Source organism: Octopus sinensis, linkage group LG3 (genome assembly GCF_006345805.1).
Source record: "Octopus sinensis linkage group LG3, ASM634580v1, whole genome shotgun sequence".
In the NCBI taxonomy this organism is placed as follows: Eukaryota; Metazoa; Mollusca; class Cephalopoda; order Octopoda; family Octopodidae; genus Octopus; species Octopus sinensis.
Genome location: NC_042999.1, coordinates 160291350 through 160311074, shown reverse-complemented (window position 1 = coordinate 160311074; position 19725 = coordinate 160291350). Strand labels below are relative to the sequence as shown.

At 38.3% G+C, this 19725-nt stretch overlaps 1 long non-coding RNA gene across 1 annotated transcript in view; it reads right to left on the bottom strand.

The window, feature by feature from the left end:
- The window catches only part of LOC118762647, a 13709-nt gene extending 1217 nt beyond the window's left edge, over positions 1-12492 (bottom strand). The window contains exons 1-2 of the long non-coding RNA XR_004998412.1: positions 12481-12492; positions 8102-8108 (exon numbers count right to left, since the gene is read on the bottom strand). This is a non-coding gene — a long non-coding RNA (uncharacterized LOC118762647). The remainder of the gene's footprint in view (positions 1-8101; positions 8109-12480) is intronic.
- Between the last annotated feature and the right edge of the window lie 7233 nt (positions 12493-19725).

Below are 19725 nucleotides of genomic sequence, written 5' to 3'. Positions count from 1 at the left end.
GGGCGTTGTGAGTGTTTATTGAGCGAAAACACCTAAAGCTCCACGAGGCTCCGGCAGGGGATGGTGGTGATCCCTGCTGTACTCTTTCACCACAACTTCCTGTTTCTGTTGTACCTGTATTTCAAAGGGCCGGCCTTGTCACTCTCTGTGTCACGCTGAATATCCCCGAGAACTACGTTAAGGGTAAACGTGTCTGTGGAGTGCTCAGCCACTTACACGTTAATTTCACGAGCAGGCTGTTCCGTTGATTCGGATCAACCGGAACCCTCGTCGTCGTAACCGACGGAGTGCTTCCAATAAGGAGAAAATGTTTTCTTCTAAAATGAATGGAAATAGCATGGACGAAACGGAAACTGGAACACTATGTTACCTCTGTTTCTGACAACTCGCCGTTCGATGTCTAATGCAATATTACTTTCTTTAAACTAATCCCAATAACCCTGTATAAAAGACGAAACTAAACAGAAATTGTGGCGTAAGTTAAGTGAAATAGTTTCTATCGAGGAACGAAACCGTATCACAGTCTCAATTTGCCAGAAACTTATACTTTGCTCTGTGAAGCTTATAAAGTATCATTATAATATTCTTCATTTAATTTCATTTTGTATGGAGTACCAAAAAACAATAGATATGATTATCGACTCTAGAGAGATAAAAGATAAAGTCGACAGCTGCGAGATTTGAACTATGAACCTTACAAGACAGAACTGAATATCAATAAATAGTAAGTTGGTGCCCGTTGCTTCTGGCGATAGCTTGAAATGTTTTTAATTTTGTGACGCTGTTTCGATTTTTCGCTGAAGTGGATTCACTTCAGTTATGCAAGTTGTATAACATTCGTGTTTGTACGTCGCCTAAAACTCAGATTCTTTCCTTAATGACACGGAGGTTTTCACTGATAAAATAAGAAGCAACATTTGGTTGTTAGATTCCGGTAGAATTGGTTGTTGTTTAGCCTCATGTTAGCTCTTTTCAAAGTCAATCCAGTTGTGACCCTCTTATCGTTTTAGGAATACCGAAGACTACATTACATAACGTATTCTTTTGACATTTAAGACGAGCGGTAGGGCCTGATTTTATCACGTCGAGTGATCACGAAGACATCTCCTCCTCCTTGGTTCTTGGCAGATACTAGAATAAACTTTTGTCATTTTACTGAGCTGCTCCCGGATTGAAATTACATCGGAATAGACCTTGCCTTACATCCAGAGTTATAACTACAAGTATTCAAAGAACATTTCATAGAATATTTGAAACATTGTTATTTAAAAATAATAAGATTGATAAAAAGTCATCACAACGTTTTAAAAAAACATGTATGTGTTCATGGAAAAAATGCTTATTATTGTAAAGAAAAATTGTTGCAATTGTTATCGGTGTTTAACTGAAAAGTTAACTCTGATGGAGCAATAGTAATTTGGAAGTGGGATCTCCGTCAGTTTAATAAAAATCGAAAAAGATTTTAGGAACAATAAGAACTAACAAGAGTACAAGGTTAGGATCTTTTCGGTTTGAACGGCAGTTTTTAACATAATTTCTAGCTAACTAAAAAATTTTAAACTTCGTATACTTGTAGAATGTGTTTATAAAACATCTTTTTCTTTTGACGTTATTGAGAAAATTCTATAGTTTGTAAGATATTTGTTACTCTTTTTCTTCAATTTCTGCAAGTTCAACCAATCACTGACGTCTATTGAGGTAAAAAGTATTCTGTGCCGTATGAATATGTCCCCTGTTTAAGAAACAGATTGGATTTATTTACATTTGTGAAGAAAAAAAGATACCTTCCCCCCACCCCTAACTAACTCTAACCCTAAAATAGATTGAAACGCAATAGATCGATACTAGGGTCATAATTATGGGTGACAATTTCATATGGCACCGCTAGAAAAAACTGCCGTTCAAACCGAAAAGATCCCAAGGTTATTAGTTTTACCTTGTAAGAAAATATTGAGAAGGAGTAGTCTTTTGTCAAGACAGAGCTAAAAAGGTAAAGAAGGAAAAGACACAAACAACAGTGGCAGTTTACGGTATAGAGCAAACCGTATATACACTTCGATAGACGAACAACTAGGGACACACCACAGCCATTGTTCTAGCAAGTGAGAATCTGCATGTATATTTAGCAGCCGAATCTCCATGAAATTACAACCTGTTGAAACAAGACAGGATGGTCACTACTGGAATACTTTTCATCCCTGTTTTCTATCTTACCAGTGAACTGGGGCTAGACGAAAACAATTTACAATGAGTTAAATGATATATTTAGCAAACAGGTTAGAGCTTACTAATTTCAGATTCAACGATCGACTTTATTTTTCCTAACACGATGTCTCAAGACAGTAATTCGCAGAATACAAATCATTTGGTTAATAAAGGGCAATGTCTCATAACCTCTGACGAATCGTTGAATTATCACTGAAGAATCCGTGTTATGCATTGCGTACAAGGTAGAGCAGAGGAGTATCTTTACAAATGTCCAGTTGCCTAAAGTAATTTTGAACCACTTATTCTAATGGACAACTCTAGTTTCACTTTTCATGCACAATATGATATTGAAAAATATTGTCAATACAGTTTTCTTAAAACTTTCGTCCATATATCTAAAGAACCTTGAGCCGTTAAAATCAGTAGCTATTCTCCCTCAAATTTCACTCTTTTGTTTTTATTTATATATATAAAAAAAAAGGATCTTTTCGGTTTGAACGGGAGTTTTTAACATAATTTCAGGTAACTAAAAAGTTTTAAACTTCGTATACTGGTAGAATGGGTTATAAAACATCTTTTTCTCTTGGCTTTATTGAGGAAAATTCTATGTTTGTAAGATATTGTTTTTTTTTTCTTCAATTTCTGCAATTTCAACCAATCAATGACGTCTATTGAGTTAAGAAGCATTCTGTGCCGTATGAACGGTCCTCGTTTAAGAAAAGATTGGGTTTATTTACATTTGTGAAGAAAAAAAGATACTTCCCCCCCCCTAACTAACTCTAACCCTAAAATAGATTGAAACGCAATAGATCGATACTAGGGTCATAATTATGGGTGACAATTTCATATGGCACCGCTAGAAAAAACTGCCGTTCAAACCGAAAAGATCCCAAGGTTATTAGTTTTACCTTGTAAAGAAAATATTGAGAAGGCAGTAGTCTTTTGTCAAGACAGAGCTAAAAAGGTAAAGAAGGAAAAGACACAAACATACAGTGGCAGTTTACGGTAATAGAGCAAACCGTATATAACACTTCGATAGACGAACAACTAGGGACACACCACAGCCATTGTTCTAGCAAGTGAGAATCTGCATGTATATTTAGCAGCCGAATCTCCATGAAATTACAACCTGTTGAAACAAGACAGGATGGTCACTACTGGAATACTTTTCATCCCTGTTTTCTATCTTACCAGTGAACTGGGGCTAGACGAAAACAATTTACAATGAGTTAAATGATATATTTAGCAAACAGGTTAGAGCTTACTAATTTCAGATTCAACGATCGACTTTATTTTTCCTAACACGATGTCTCAAGACAGTAATTCGCAGAATACAAATCATTTGGTTAATAAAGGGCAATGTCTCATAACCTCTGACGAATCGTTGAATTATCACTGAAGAATCCGTGTTATGCATTGCGTACAAGGTAGAGCAGAGGAGTATCTTTACAAATGTCCAGTTGCCTAAAGTAATTTTGAACCACTTATTCTTAATGGACAACTCTAGTTTCACTTTTCATGCACAATATGATATTGAAAAATATTGTCAATACAGTTTTCTTAAAACTTTCGTCCATATATCTAAAGAACCTTGAGCCGTTAAAATCAGTAGCTAATTCTCCCTCAAATTTCACTCTTTTGTTTTTATTTATATATATAAAAAAAAAGGGATCTTTTCGGTTTGAACGGGAGTTTTTAACATAATTTCAGGTAACTAAAAAGTTTTAAACTTCGTATACTGGTAGAATGTGTTTATAAAACATCTTTTTCTCTTGGCTTTATTGAGAAAATTCTATAGTTTGTAAGATATTTGTTTTTTTTTTTCTTCAATTTCTGCAATTTCAACCAATCAATGACCGTCTATTGAGTTAAGAAGCATTCTGTGCCGTATGAATATGTCCCTCGTTTAAGAAACAGATTGGGTTTATTTACATTTGTGAAGAAAAAAGATACCCTTCCCCCACCACTAACCCTAATCCTAACCCTAACCCTAACCCTAAAATAGATTGAAATGCAATAGATAGATACTAGAGTCATAGTTATGGGTGACAATTTCATATGACACCGCTAGAAAAAACTGCCGTTCAAACCGAAAAGATCTGATAATGTAGTTCCGGTTGTACGTTGGGTACAATTTGAAGGCGATTTAATTACAACTAATTACAGTGTCAAGAGACCACGTAAGTGTTCCCTCTTTCAGTGTTTGGAAGTTACTCCAATTCACAGTGCATAGTTCAAGACATCTTGCGACTGATATATTCGAAGGTTAAATAAATTGAAGTTGCGTCGCCGTTTGAATCGCGTGGAAGCTTGTAACTCCTGTACAATACCAGTTCTAATTGAATGCAGACTACACAATATATATATATATATTACAAATGAAAACCTGATGGTTATTGTAGCAGACCAAGGAAAATATACCTCATTAGTTTTTATCACATTTAAACACACACACACACACATACACACATACACACACACACACATGTATATATGGAGATGGCTGTATGTATGTATGTATGTATGTATGTATGTATGTATGTATGTATGTATGTATGTATGCATGCATGACTGTGGTTATATTTAAGAATAGTTTGTCGGGGTTTTCAAACAGAAAGCAAACGTTACGAATATATTTCTATAGGTTGTCTCATATCTGTTAGCTATAAAAAAGAGGTTATATATAAAAAAAAATCATTCCTAACTAGGTATGAATGCGTTTATATAGAACACCATTCATAACTGCACCCAAATACTGACAAAAGCATCGGGTCAAATACATACATACATATAGATACACACGCACACATACACAAGAACACACATATAGCTATACAGACATATACATATATATATATGTATTTGTATATATGTATTGTTTACATATATATACAGATAGATAGATATAGATATATATATTGTTAGTGAATCCAAACATGAAAACACAAAGAGAAAACACAACAACGCGAGGACGTGGAACAAATATAGTATTATTGGACGCTCAGGAATGAAGGGAAGAAGGAGGGTTTTACGTTTCGAGCGGAGCTCTTCGTCAGAAACATAGGAAAAGGATAGATCCAGAGAAGGGAAGACGGAGGAAAAAAAATCACCAACATGTATGTATGTATGTATATAATATATATATATATAGATATATATATATATATATATATATATATATATATATATATATATGTATGTATGTATGTATGTATGTATGTATGTATGTATGTATGTATGTATGTATGTATGTATGTATGTATGTATGTATGTATGTATAGGGGAGAATTCACAAAAAAACAAAAGACGAAGACAAGTGGTGTAGACAACAAACAGATGTATTAGTTTAACGCTCGGGAAGTGAAAAAGTCTTTAACGTTTCGAGCCTACGCTCTTCCACAGAAAGGAACACAGAAAGAAACAAGGACAGAAAATAAAGAATGTGTAATGGCTAGCGATCTATTATGGCGAATGTCGGATAGAAGGGTCACACAGGAGAGCTAGGAAGGAGGGGAGATAATAAAGTAGTGGTGATCCCAAAACGAAGGTGCGCGTGCGTGTTTATAAGAGAGTATCTATGTGCGTGTGGAAGAGGGCTGGTGACCTTGACGTGTTCGTGTGTGTATGTGTAGGTGTGTGGATGTGGGGCTGGGAAGTGGTCAGTGCTAGTGTGTGCGTGGTGGTGTGATGTGATGTGATGTATTGTGTGGCATGGTGGAGTGTGGAATGGTGGTGTATGGCATGGTGGTGTGTGGTGTGGTGTGATGGTGTTGGGAGGTGGAAGAGGCGAGTGTGGGGAAAGCAAGGGTGGAGTGTGGGTTAGGCTGAGGGTGGGTGTAGAGATGGGGCATGTGGGAATGGGTGTAAGGGATGCGGTGGAGTGGGATGGGAAGGATAGAGAAGGTGGAGTTGGAATGTGTAGGGTGGGATGGGGTTACGATGGAGGGGTGACGATGAAGGGGGAAGGAGAAGGTGGGTAGGAGTGAAGAAAAGAGAGGAGAGTAGGAGTGAAGAGAAGAAGTAGGAGTCGGAGCAAGAGAGGAGAGGTAGGTAGGAGGAAGTAGGTGTGAGGGGGAGGGCGAGGGGAGGAGGTTAGATGAAGAAGAGAGAAGAGTTGAGCCCATGTGGTGCAAAGGAGCGAAGAGAGAAGATTAATCCCTGTCCACGGCGCAAACAGGAGTCAGGATGGCCCCTGTACAAGGACAATCCGAACACGGACAGGTGTTGCAAAGTGTGACCGGTAGAGCGGAAATAACGCGAGTCGGGTTAGCATTGCCGAGTCGGGTGTCTCGGAGGTGTTCCGCGAACCGGTCAGCCAAGTTTGCCCGAGAGAAGGGCAGAGAGAGCAGGAGATGCAGTAGATGACATTGGTAGAAGTGCAGGTGGAGTCGGTGATGTGATAGGGTCGATGATGGGTGCCGATGAGGAGGGTGGTGTTGGAGAGGTAAGGGCAAGTGCGGCAGCGTGGGCGGGAGCAGGGGAACGAGCCGGGCTGGGAGGTTGGGTTAGGGAAGAAGCTGTGGACCAAGAGATGTCGTAGGTTTATGGGCTCGTTTGAAGGAGGAGAGAGAGAGGTACGTTAGGGAAGATGTGCGAAGTGAGGGTCGGACTGGAGTCGCCGGAAGGCTCTGAGAATAGTGCGTTGTAGAGGTCGGGTGCTGGGGTGGTAGTTGAGGGGAAACAGAAGGCGGGAGACGGCGGGGCGGGTTCGGGGGAGAGAGTAGATGCACGGTCCACGGAACGTGCTCTGGCAAGGGTGGTGTGGGGATATCCAGGTAGGAGGAAGTGGCGAGCCATGAGTTGAGACTGAGTCTCAAAGTCATAGTCGTCACTGCAGAGTCTGCGTAGACGGAGGAATTGGGAATAGGGGATGGGAAGCTTGATGTCTTTAAGGTGGGAGGAGGAGAAGTTGAGGTATGAGTGTGAGTATGTGTGTTTGTGGAGGAGGTGAGAGTGGAGTGATGAATGCTGACCGAAATGTCAAGAAAAGAGACAGAGGTGTCAGAAATAGTGCAGGAGAAGTGGAGGGCAGGATTGAAGGATTTGACAAAAGAGAGGAAGAAATCTAGATGTTCGCGGAAGAGTGAGGTCGCACCAATACAGTCGTCAATATAACGGCCGTATAGTTCGGAAGTGGGACCAGTGAAACTTGATAATATTTGGACCTCAACATAGCCAACGAACAGGTTCGCATAGTTGAGGCCCATTCTCGTTCACATGGCCACTCCCGAAATTCTGCTGGTAGAAATCACCAGCGAACGAGAAGCAGTTGAGTGAGAGGACAAGTTCGGCCAGACGAAAGAGTGTGGATGTGTCAGGTTGGGGGTTGGGTCGAAGATCAAGGAAATGTTGGACTGTACGCAGTCCCTCGTGGTGAGGGATCACCGTGTAAAGGTTCTGGATGTCGAGAGTGAAGAGAAGTTCAGAGGAACCAGGAGGGAAGGAGAAAAAGTTGAACAAACGAAGCGCGTGGTTGGTGTCATGGATGTGAGAGCGGAGGGAAGCCACTAGGGGAGCAAGGACACGGTCAAGATATCTGGAGATGAGTTCGGTGGGGCAGTTGCAGGCAGAGACGATGGGGCTGCCAGGGTTGATAGGTTTGTGAATTTGGGTGAGGAAGTAAATAGTGGGGATGCGAGAGGTGCGGACAATGAGGTTGGAGGCGGTGGGGAGGAGACGGGAAGAGGAGATGAGGTCATGGATAGTGGAGGACACAGTCTGTTGGTAGCTGGACGTGGGGTCAGAGGGCAGAGAGCAGCAGAAGGAGGTGTCTTGAAGTTAGCGGAGAGCTTCGGCCTTGTAGAGGTCCGCGCGCCGCACCAGTTGATCCTGTCTCCTCTCATCACCCAACGAACTTTTAAGGATTCTCTCACTGGACTTTCTACTCTCGTACACTTCAGCTGCACCTCTCATACCCATGAATTACACTGGACTCCTCAGTATATATATATAATTATATATATATATATATATATATACTCACACATACATACATACATACATACATACATACATACATACATACATACATACATACATACATACATACATATACACATGTTAGAAATCAATAGACACCCCATAAACATCATTTTCTGTTTATTCTAACTTGTAAAAGTTTATATTTATTTATTAATTGACATTTTTATGTTTCAGATTCTATATGTGACTGTTTAATCAGGCCATATACAAAAGAATCCTTGGAACTGTCTGAATTTCATAGAATCCGTATTGTGGGTCATTCTGAAGGTGGATATAGTCAGCGTAAAATCACAGAAAACCTTAGGATCCCGCTTTCTACAGTTAACAGAGTGATTGTGCAATTCACCAGGGAGGGGAAGGGGTCCACATCACCTCACACAGCTCAACCAGGACCCTTTGCTAAGAGAAGTGTAGAGGATAATCTTCGTCGCAAGACCTCTGACATAGCAGAGCAAGTTGATGTCAGTCCCAGAACAGCTGTCAGGTGTCTCTCCACAAGCTTGGTTATTATGGCAGAGCAGGAAGAAGGAAGCCACTTCTTCGACCAGCCAACATCAAGTGGAGAAAAAATTGGGCCAGTATGATGGTGGAAAGGCCAGTAGTATTTTAGGACACTGTTATATTCTCTGATGAGTCCAGATTTGCTGTATTTTCTGACAGTGGTCTAGTGTGGGTCTGGAGATTCTGTGATCAAGAATTTGATGTGAAAAGATTGCAACCAGCAATGAAACACGGCAGCTATTCTGTGATGGTCTGGGGAACAATTTGGAGCAATGATTGATCAGAGCTGGTGGAGTGTGAGGGAAAGATAAATTCAAATAAATATGTGTCCATATTGCAGAAAGGACTCCTTCCAAACTTCTCCAGTGGTGAAATGATTAAAGAAGACTCTCTATTTAAGATAATATTCCTTGTCACGCGGTTAAAATGACCCAAGATTTGTTAGAAAAGAATGGCATTAGAAAGTTTCCTTAGCCAAGCCAGTCATCAGATATGAACCCTATTGAACACCTCTGGGGAATAACTGACAGGACATTTCATAAACAGAACAAGAAAGCATCTTCAAAGCCAGATCTTTTGAGATCATTGTATGAAACTTAGCAAGAAATTCCGCAAGAGAATATTCACCATCTGATCAGTAACAGGCCTAATAGGACCCTTGCATTGAAAAATGCGAAGAGCATGTCACTAAATATTAAATGTTCTCATTACAACAACTAACAAATAATTTGAATGTATAATTTCAGAGTTAAATGAATTTTGATGATTATAAGGGTGTCTATTTACTTCTTTCATGTCTGTGTATATGTATATATGTGTGTATATATATATATGTATATAATTGCATATGTATGTATGTATGTATGTATGTATGTATGTATGTATGTATGTATGTATGTATGTATGCATGTGTGTGTGTATGTATATATATAATTGTCCTCTTTTCGTTGGATTATATATATATATATAAATGTGTGTGTGTGTGTGTGTGTGTGTGTGTGTGTGTGTGTGTGTGTGGTGTGTGTGTGTGTGTGTGTGAACCTCAGAGATGCGTTGCCCACCACAGAACCTGCAGGATCTACTTAAAGATGTTGCAAGTTTTTCTTCTTAGGATGACTAAAACTACCGCAATGTTGTTAATTCTTCTTTATTTTCGGGAAGGTAACCCAGGGTCACAACAATTTCGCCCCTTAGTCTACACTTTTCGCCTGAGTGGGGCAGTGAGGACTGAATTAGCATTCGCCGACAGAAAGGTTCCGTCTACCGCTTCTTGTCAACAACAATGACCTTGAACTGGCCTCAGCTGCCCTGGCAATTTCCTTCGTGGGTTTCTTCTGTGATTTGGATTCCAAACAAATCTTCTGCCACAAATGGCACCCTGATCTCGATGGGAAACTGTGCGTTTATATAAATAAATAAAAAAGAGAGAAAAACCTCAAGTACTACTCATATCAAGAAAATACCATCACACTGTATACCTCTTAAAAACATATGCGGCACTAAATAAGAACCCTCATGGTCACTCCAGATGCTATTCTTCACTATCGTCAAGATTCTCTCCTAGGGAAAGCACATCTTCAGTATAGCAATGACTGCGTCCTAACAAAACTGACCCTTCCAGTCTTTTTCTTAAAGGTTAAAAAATATTTTGGCCCCTAAAAGTTGGTGACATTCTGCAATGCTCAAGTCTATCTACAGTGAAGTGCTGCTCCCCTATCTGGGACGATGCTGCTGCTACACAGATATGCATCCTGTGTTGTATGTAGAGGAAAGTCACTCGAATGATTGGCATTAAATCACTAATTGATATGCACCAAACTCTGTCCCACAGTTGTCTCCTCTTTCTGTCTTTTCTATCACCACTATAATGGCTTTTGTTCCTCAGAGCTGATTGGTCTTGTACCTTCTCCATTCAAGCGCCCATGTGTCCAACTCATCGGCCCTGCACTGGCCACTATGTTCATTCCTTTCTCTCCAGAACAGTGGCCCTCTAGAATATTGTCCCCGCTCGTCTTTCCTCCAGACTCAACAAGTACACACAAATTACTAATAATAATGTCGTCTATCAGTCGTAAAGAACAGATATTTAAGGGATGGATTCGTGGGTTGCACATTTTTTAAACGACTTCGGAAGTCTACAACTTGAATTCTGACTAGAAAGTGGGGTTCTAAAAATCCAACAATTTCTAATATTGGTTTCAAATTTTGGCACAAGGCCAGCAAGTTTGGTGGGTGGGTTAGCCGATTACATCGACTCCAGTGCTTAACTGGTACTTATTTTATCACCCCGAAAGGATGAAAAGCAAAGTCGACCTTGGCAGAGTCTGAACTCAGAACGTAGCGGCAGACGAAATACCTATTTCTAAACTACCCACAAGGGGCTAAACACACAGGGGACGAACAAGGACAGACAAACGGATTAAGTCGATTATATCAACCCCAGTGCGTAACTGGTACTTATTTAATCGACCCCGAAAGGATGAAAGGCAAAGTCGACCTTGGCAGAGTCTGAACTCAGAACGTAACGGCACCCAAAGTGCCGCTAAGCATTTTGTCCGGTGTGCTAACGATTCTGCCAGCTCAGCGCCTTAAACTATTATTAATACTGATTACTAAACATAACTTTTGTCCCTTCACCGGTAACAAGATCTTCGGATTGGCTTGTGATCCATTTAGTGTTAGACAAACTTTATTTCAGTAGCAGTAGTAGTTGTTGTTTTTGTTTGGACCTAGGCATGGATAGTGTGACTGGTCCATAATCAAATGTGCTCCAGCTTTCCAGCTGTTCTCATTCCGTCTTTTTTTTTCAGACACATTGTATATAGGGCTATAGAACTATACTAACAAGTATGTCTTCGTATTTGATAAGGTTTGATTTTTAGGGAAATATGACTGATATTTCTTGCAAGTCGAGCAACCATGTGGAGGTTTTCGCATCATTTCATTTCAGCTGAGATTCGCTCGTAAAGTAAAAGTACTAACATGCTGTTGTTGTTGTTGTTCTTCTTCTTCTTCTTCTGCTTCTTCTTCTGCTTCTTCTTCTGCTTCTTCTCCTCTTCCTCCTCTTTCTCTTTCTTTTCTTCTTTTCGTCTTCTTTTCCTCCTCCTCCTCCTCTTCCTTTTCTTCTTCTTTTCCTCTTCCTCCTCTCCCTCTCTTCCTCCTTCTTTTCTTCTCCTTTTCGCCTTCTTTTTCTCCTCCTCCTCCTCCTTTTCTTCTTCTTTTCCTCTCCCTCCTCTCCCTCTCTTCCTCCTTCTTTTCTTCTTTATCGGGTAGGAGAGGTGCCAACAGTCTCAATCAATCGTCATACAAGATATTGGTAAGCTTCAATTAAAGCAAAGATAATAACGATAACAACAACAACAACAACGACAACAACAACAAGACACTAAATAATGTCCCTCTTGTATAAGAACTGGTTCAACTGATAAGAGAAGAAATTCTGTTTTAAAAAAAAATTTAATTGTTTTCTGTCGTGTACCGCTGATTACCAAATGGACTTTGTCAGGCTGCCCCACACAGTCCAGTGTCTCGTTACTAAACCGATGGTATCAACAGGACACTGGCTGGTACCTGCATACCTTAACCCGACACAGTGTTAGTTGTCTCATAGAATTTCAAATGATACGAACTATTTAAAGCTAGTATCAAATGTATCAGTTTATGTTTGTAGATGTGTGTGTGTGTACATGTGCGAGCGTACTTGCATATGTGTGTCTGTGTTCGAAAGAGTAGCTTATATGTGTTTATATATATATATATATATATATATATATATACACACTCACACACATATACATACATACATACATACATACATACATACATATACACAAACATTCATACACGTACACACAGATAAATGTATATGTTTATATACATGAATACATATATATCACATAGATAGATAGATAGATAGATAGATAGATAGATAGATAGATAGATAGATAGATAGATAGATAGATAGATAGATAGATAGATAGATAGATAGATAGATAGATAGATAGATAGATAGATAGATAGATGTAATGGCTGGGCCAACGTGCCACATGAATATATATATACACAATAAACTCTGTAAATGTCGAAATAAATGGATCTCCATCACTTTCGATAATGAATATCCAGTTTATTCTATCAACCGAACTACGTATAAACAGCGTGTATGTTTGACTGGCGTTGATTCGCGGTTCTTGATTGTTAGCTATCTCAAAAAGAATGGAAAATGGAAAAGTAGCAGCTGTTGAACGCCTTTTGTCTGGCCGCGTGGTTCGTCAGAGGATTAACCATGTGACTGGTACTGTTCTCTTTCACGTTCATTCTTTCAAACCAGTATCAGCATGTTGTTCTGCTTTCAGGTTAATCAAATGATTGGTTGTATGATTAATGATGTGTCTTGATATGATACAGGTCATACGGCTGGCCATGCGGTCGAAGGCATCCGTTCGCTTTATTAGGTATCCAGTGGGTCTATTTTGAAGTTAGCTGCCAGGAATATCAGTATATTAGGCAAGTTGAGAGGAGCTCAAGCCTTTAGCTTAGGATTGGAGCGGTGATGGCAGATGCAGAAAAGTTGCTCTGTGAAGCAGAGGCCTCAGTACTTAGATTTGTTTCTGTATATTACTATTTGCGTTTATGTGTGTATGATTGTCCATCAACACACTGCACCCATCTATCAACTTCACAATAGATACCAGCCACAATGAACTTTCCTTCCTGGACATCAACATCAAGATACACAACTCCATCATCACAACAGACATCCTCTACAAAAAAACCGACACACACCAATATTTAAATTTCTACTCCTGCCACCCATCCAACATAAAAAGAAACATCCCATATTGTATGGCAAGATGCATATGCAGCATAGTAACTGACTCACAAATACGCCTAATAAGACTAGATGAACTTTAAAACTTCCTACTAGAACAAAGATACCCCCTTAAACTAATAGAAAATGGAATCTCAAGAGCAATGAAACTAGACATCACACAACTCAGGACACCCAAAACAAAAAAATAAAGAAACATTATCCCTTTCATAAACACACACACAACCCTGGAGTTACAAACATGTTTCAAATCATACATTCAAACCTACCAATAGTCTTACAAAGCCCCAAAATGGAAAACATACTAAACAAATATTGCATAAAACTCAGTAGACGACAAGACAAAAACCTGAAGAAACAACTAACAAGAGCGAAATTCTCATCAGAAACTAAAACTGAATTCTTTGTAAAAGAGTGCGGAGATGGTAGATGTGGGATCTGCAGTAACCCCACCTACAAATATATAGAGGGAGACATAGAAATGAAATTTAAAAGTAGTCACCTAGATACATGTGGAGAAGGAAAATTTAAGATCTTTCCCTTCTACAAATGTCCAAATTCTACAAATTCCTCCTTCAGGGGGAATATGGAAAAATACTTCATAACTAAGTACTCCTCAAAATTGAATGGCTGAAAATATCTCCATAATAAGCTGTACCAGATGAAGGACCAAATTTATAAAGTAAATTGTATTAAACACACACACACACACATACACACACACACACACACAGAGTTCTACACATATGTTTTGGTTTTTGAAAATACAACATTGAACAAATGATGTTCTAATATATGAATGAAACCATTTTACTTTAATTTGTGGAACCAGTTGCTTCTGTATGATAAAACTTAATATTTATTTAGCTGTCAATCACTGAGAATATATGATATATGATATAAGTTATATGATGTATAAAAACATGTAATCTCTCTATATATAAAACTGAGAATGTCTGTCTGTCTGTCTGTCTGTCTGTGTGTTTCCCTAAAACTTGAAAACTACACAACCAATTTCATTCAAATTTTACACATGTCTTACTTAGAGTCCGGGGAGTGTCATCGGCAAAAAAAAAGTTCAACTTCTTGCTTAGGGCGAGCCCATAGCAATATCATATCTTCTTCACTATTTCAGTATTACGTGTTAAAAGTGAAACAAAAACATTTCTCTATTTCATGTCAGATACTTTCACTTTAACAATAAAAATTAGAGATAATAATAACAATTGAATTATATGTAGTAAGTAATGATTAAAATCAAACTAAAGTATAATATAATAATTAAATCGTAACATAACAAAAGTAAAAATAGCAATTGGTATAAAATTGCATCAATGACTTGAACTTGAATAAGTGGTTTCACATGAATGGGAATGAATTAAAAATAAAATTAGTGTGCAGAAATGGAATAGTCCAGATGGAGTTTCGATAGAAGAAATACAAACCTATTTCGGATTCATCACCGACAAAGACGGTGAATCTAGGATAACACCACCAAACGAATTAATAAGTTAAATTAAAGAAAAGACTATTGTCTATAAAGTATACAATGTAGAGAAAAAAAAGATTTGAACACCTGGAGGAAAGCACCATCGAAAGGTGTCTTGTTGTGACTATGAAAGGTATCTAATCAGAGGCGGTAAATTCGCCACAATAGAAGCAAGGTTCGAGTCAACGGAGCGTGCAAGGCAGTACTCGACTCGAACCTTGCAAAATGGAAATATTTTATTTTTACCTTTATATCTGGGACGTAGGACGCCCCGGATAAAAATTTAAAATGTCCCCCCAGAAGTAGAGGTAGGCTGGATTGTAGCCACACTTCTATACAAGAAGGAGGACAAGATACAATTGATCGAAATTGCAAGCGACGGGCCTACAATTCCAGTCTGTTATATATTTTGAGTATTGTTATCACTAGCGATATCAAGATATAACTTTGTATTTTGTATTTTATGTGTAGATGTATATATATAAAAAACAATAATAAATCTCTGAACGAGATATAAACAGTAACCGCTCGACAACGTAAGGGGTATTAGCCATCTGAATGTGGCTAGCCACTGGGGGGGTGTTACTGAAGCATCAGTAACACCCCACCCCACCCCAGTGGCTAGCCACATTCATGGCTAATACCCCTTACGTTGTATATATATAGATGTACATGTATATGTATACATATATATACACTTATATACATGCACTAGCACTATGACCAGCAACCACGGGTCATAATGCTAGTATACAAATAAATATCTGTAAATATAAAACCATCCGAATATCTAAGTACTCATTTCTTCTAATATCTGTATATCATCTCCAAGCCTTCTAACATTTATATTATTATATATATATATATATTATATATATATATATATATATATATATATATAAAGGTAAAAAAAAATATTTCCATTTTGCAAGGTTCGAGTCGAGTACTGCCTATGCACACACACATGCATTTATACTCATAACACGTATAAGGTAAGTATCCCAAGTTATAACATGTCTCGCTGCTTATATCAGTGAATTATTCGTCAATATAGTTCTGAAGAACGCTTGGATGAACTGAACATTTCAGTGTTAAGTGACTTTGTCAGAGATACAAGTGCCAGTTGGTTCCGTTATTCTCATGGTCCACGCAATTGCCAACTTCCTTTCCACATAAAAGTCTCTTTTTAAGAAAAGAAAAAGCCGTAGGAAAACGCGATTTATAAACCATGATATTTATTATTTTCAGACAAGACATGGTGGTGGGATCAGCAGACTCGTTGGACCGTAGGCAGTATGAACACAGACTTGTAACAATTACTCCTGTTCTTTACGTTTTAGAAGGAAATCTCGCTGCGGTCGACTTTGCTTTCCATTTTCGGGGTCGATAAAATAAAGCCAAGAGAAAAAGATGTTTTATAAACACATTCTACCAGTATACGAAGTTTAAAATTTTTTAGTTACCTAGAAATGATGTTAAATACTACCGTTCAAACCGAAAAGATCCAAATAGAGTACGAGACAAGAACCAGGGGTCGATTTGATCGACTCATTCCCAACAGCATTTTTGTTGTTGTTGTTGTTGTTGTTGTTGTTTTAGATGATGAATATCTGTACTATTTTAGTTCTGCTGTTGGTATTTCCCATAACTTACATAAGAAGTTAAGTAGAAATTATATTTCGTGCGTATACGTGCGTGTGCATGCAGATATATTTGTCGTTTAACATTGCAGTTATTTTCAGCGCAATACTAAAACGTCACGTAAAGTTTGATTTTCACAAGCATTTATTATTTTAGCATTTGAGGTCGTGCCTAACAGGATCCTTAAAGAAGTACCAATCGTATAACAAGATGTCAGACTTTTTTTTTTAAGCATATCCGTCACAAGAAAAAGACTGTTGTGGCTGTCGTTGTCTTTCACTGAAACTTCAATACTAGAGCGATTACCTGGTGGCTTCGTGGATATGAAAACCATTACTTTCACGTTTTCCCTAATAAGGATTAAAAAGGATGGGGACCTTTATCAAGGAAGAGACACCAAGCTGAAACTCAGTTTGTTTGAAGCATACCACACTAGCCACTTAGAAATTAGTTGGGATCTTTTCGGTTTGAACGGCAGTTTTTTCTAGCGGTGTCATATGAAATTGTCACCCATAATTATGACCCTAGAATCGATCTATTGCATTTCAATCTCTTTTAGGGTTACGGTCATTTAGGGTTAGGGTTAGGGGTGGGGGAAGGGTATCTTTTTTTCTTCACAAATGTAAATAAAGCCAATCTGTTTCTTAAACGAGGGACATATTCATACGGCACAGAATGTTTTTTACCTCAATGGACGTCATTGATTGGTTGAAATTGCAGAAATTGAAGAAAAAAAACAACAAATATGTTACAAACTATAGAATTTTCCTCAATAAAGCCAAGAGAAAAAGATATTTTATAAACACATTCTACCAGTATACGAAGTTTAAAAGTGTTTAGTTACGTGGAAATTATTTTAAAAAACTGCCGGTCAAACCGAAAAGATCCGCCACTTAGAAATTAGTTGCAAAAACAAAAGCAAAACAAAAACACTTTTAGCTGTCATATAATTTTGCATGATGCAAACTGACAAAAGTTAGCGGAATAATATTAATTTAATGAAGTTAATGTAAGAAATAACGTAAAATAGATTACTTAACAGAAAGAAGACGCCTCTAATATTTTACATTGGGTGGCAGCCGGCGCTGTAGAGTAGACGGATAAATGCTGGTAAACGTATATAGCTACGTGGTTCTATACTCTGTTTAATGATATTTCTCTTTTATGTGTGCCGTTAATACACTTGGGAAAGGCATGATTCGGATCTTTTCGGTTTGAACGGCAGTTATTAACATAATTTCTAGGTAACTAAACACTTTTAAACTCCGTATACTGGTACTCTTTAACTCTTTTACTCTCTTTTACTTGTTTCAGTCATTTGACTGCGGCCATGCTGGAGCACCGCCTTTAATCGAGCGACTCGACCCGGGTCTTATTCTTTTGTAAGCCCAGTACTTATTCTATCGGTCTCTTTTGCCGAACCGCTAAGTGACGGGGACATAAGCACACCAGCATCGGTTGTCAAGCAATGCTAGGGGGACAAACACAGAGACACAAACACACACACGCACATATATATATATACATATATACGACGGGCTTCTTTCAGTTTCCGTCTACCAAATCCACTCACAAGGCTTTGGTCGGCCCGAGGCTATAGTAGAAGACACTTGCCCAAGGTGTCACGCAGTGGGGCTGAACCCGGAACCATGTGGTTGGTAAACAAGCTACTTACCACACAGCCACATAAAACATCTTTTTCTCTTGGCTTTATTGAGAAAATTCTATTGCTTGTAAAATATTTGTTGTTGTTTTTTTTTTTCAATTTCTGCAATTTCAACCAATCAGTGATGTCTATTGAGTTAAAAAGCATTCTGTGCCGTATGAATATGTCCCTCGTTTAAGAAACAGATTGGGTTTATTTAGATTTGTGAAGAAAAAAAAGATACCCTTTCCCCCACCCCTAACCCTAACCCCAACTAACCCTAACTCTAAAAGAGATTGAAATGCAATAGATCGATTCTAGTGTCATAAGTATGGGTGACAATTTCATATGACACCGCTAGAAAAAAACTGCCGTTCAAACCGAAAAGATCCCATGATTCTCATAAACTAGATGAAAACAGAAATATTTCTCTCTCTCTCTCTCTCTCTCTCTCTCTCTCTCACACACACACACACGCGCGCGCGCGCGCGCGCACACACACAAAGTTCAGAATTCAAATATCGTCAGGATTGACAATGTAATCATCGATTTCTAACATAGATACAAAACCACAAGCTATAAAGGATATTTTTCAATCATATCAACAACAATAATTGACTGGTTCTTCATTTTATCGACTCAGTAAAATTCAATATAAAATCGACATTAGCGGGATTCGATCTCAGAGGGTAAAGCAACGTCACTAAAATAGTGTTTTACCAAATTTCCCTTCTAACTAATATAAAAGAGCGTTAATTCTATAAATCGATGCTAATGTAAAACAGTCAAAATATCACCAAACATTAAATTGAATTTTATTTCAGATTTGTCCTCTACCCACCTCATTTCTTTATGTTTGACAGTTGTTATATGTTGGAAAAAAACTCTGCAACAAAGCCTCATCCATTTTTTCATCTAGCCCAGAGACAAATACGTTGCAATTGTAAGTCCTGACTGTTAAACTCGTCTTCAATTTAATCAATTATCAAACCTGATAGCACAATCGAGGCACACTGATTAGCGGGTTCTTCAACTTTCTAGCAGTCTTCTCGTTTGAGAAAATCTTGTATATTTATATACAAAGTCAATTTCTATTATTCCAGTCAATTACAAAATCTGTGCTAGAAGTGAGCATTAAAATGCTTCGTGAACTTTTCTCACGGATTGAATTTTATTTCATTTCTGCAAGATTGTAATGGACAATTGCCTACCCGGAAACATCGACAAGCGAGAGTGGTCAGCCATGGTATTCACCAGAAGGTCTGTTACAATTATATAGACCCCATCGACTCACAGTTGTATACGATAAGTAATAAGGGATCTTTTCGGTTTGAACGGCAGTTTTTCTAGTGGTGTCATATTAAATTGTCACCCATAATTATGACCCGAGTATCGATCTATTGCATTTCAATCTATTTCAGGGTTAGG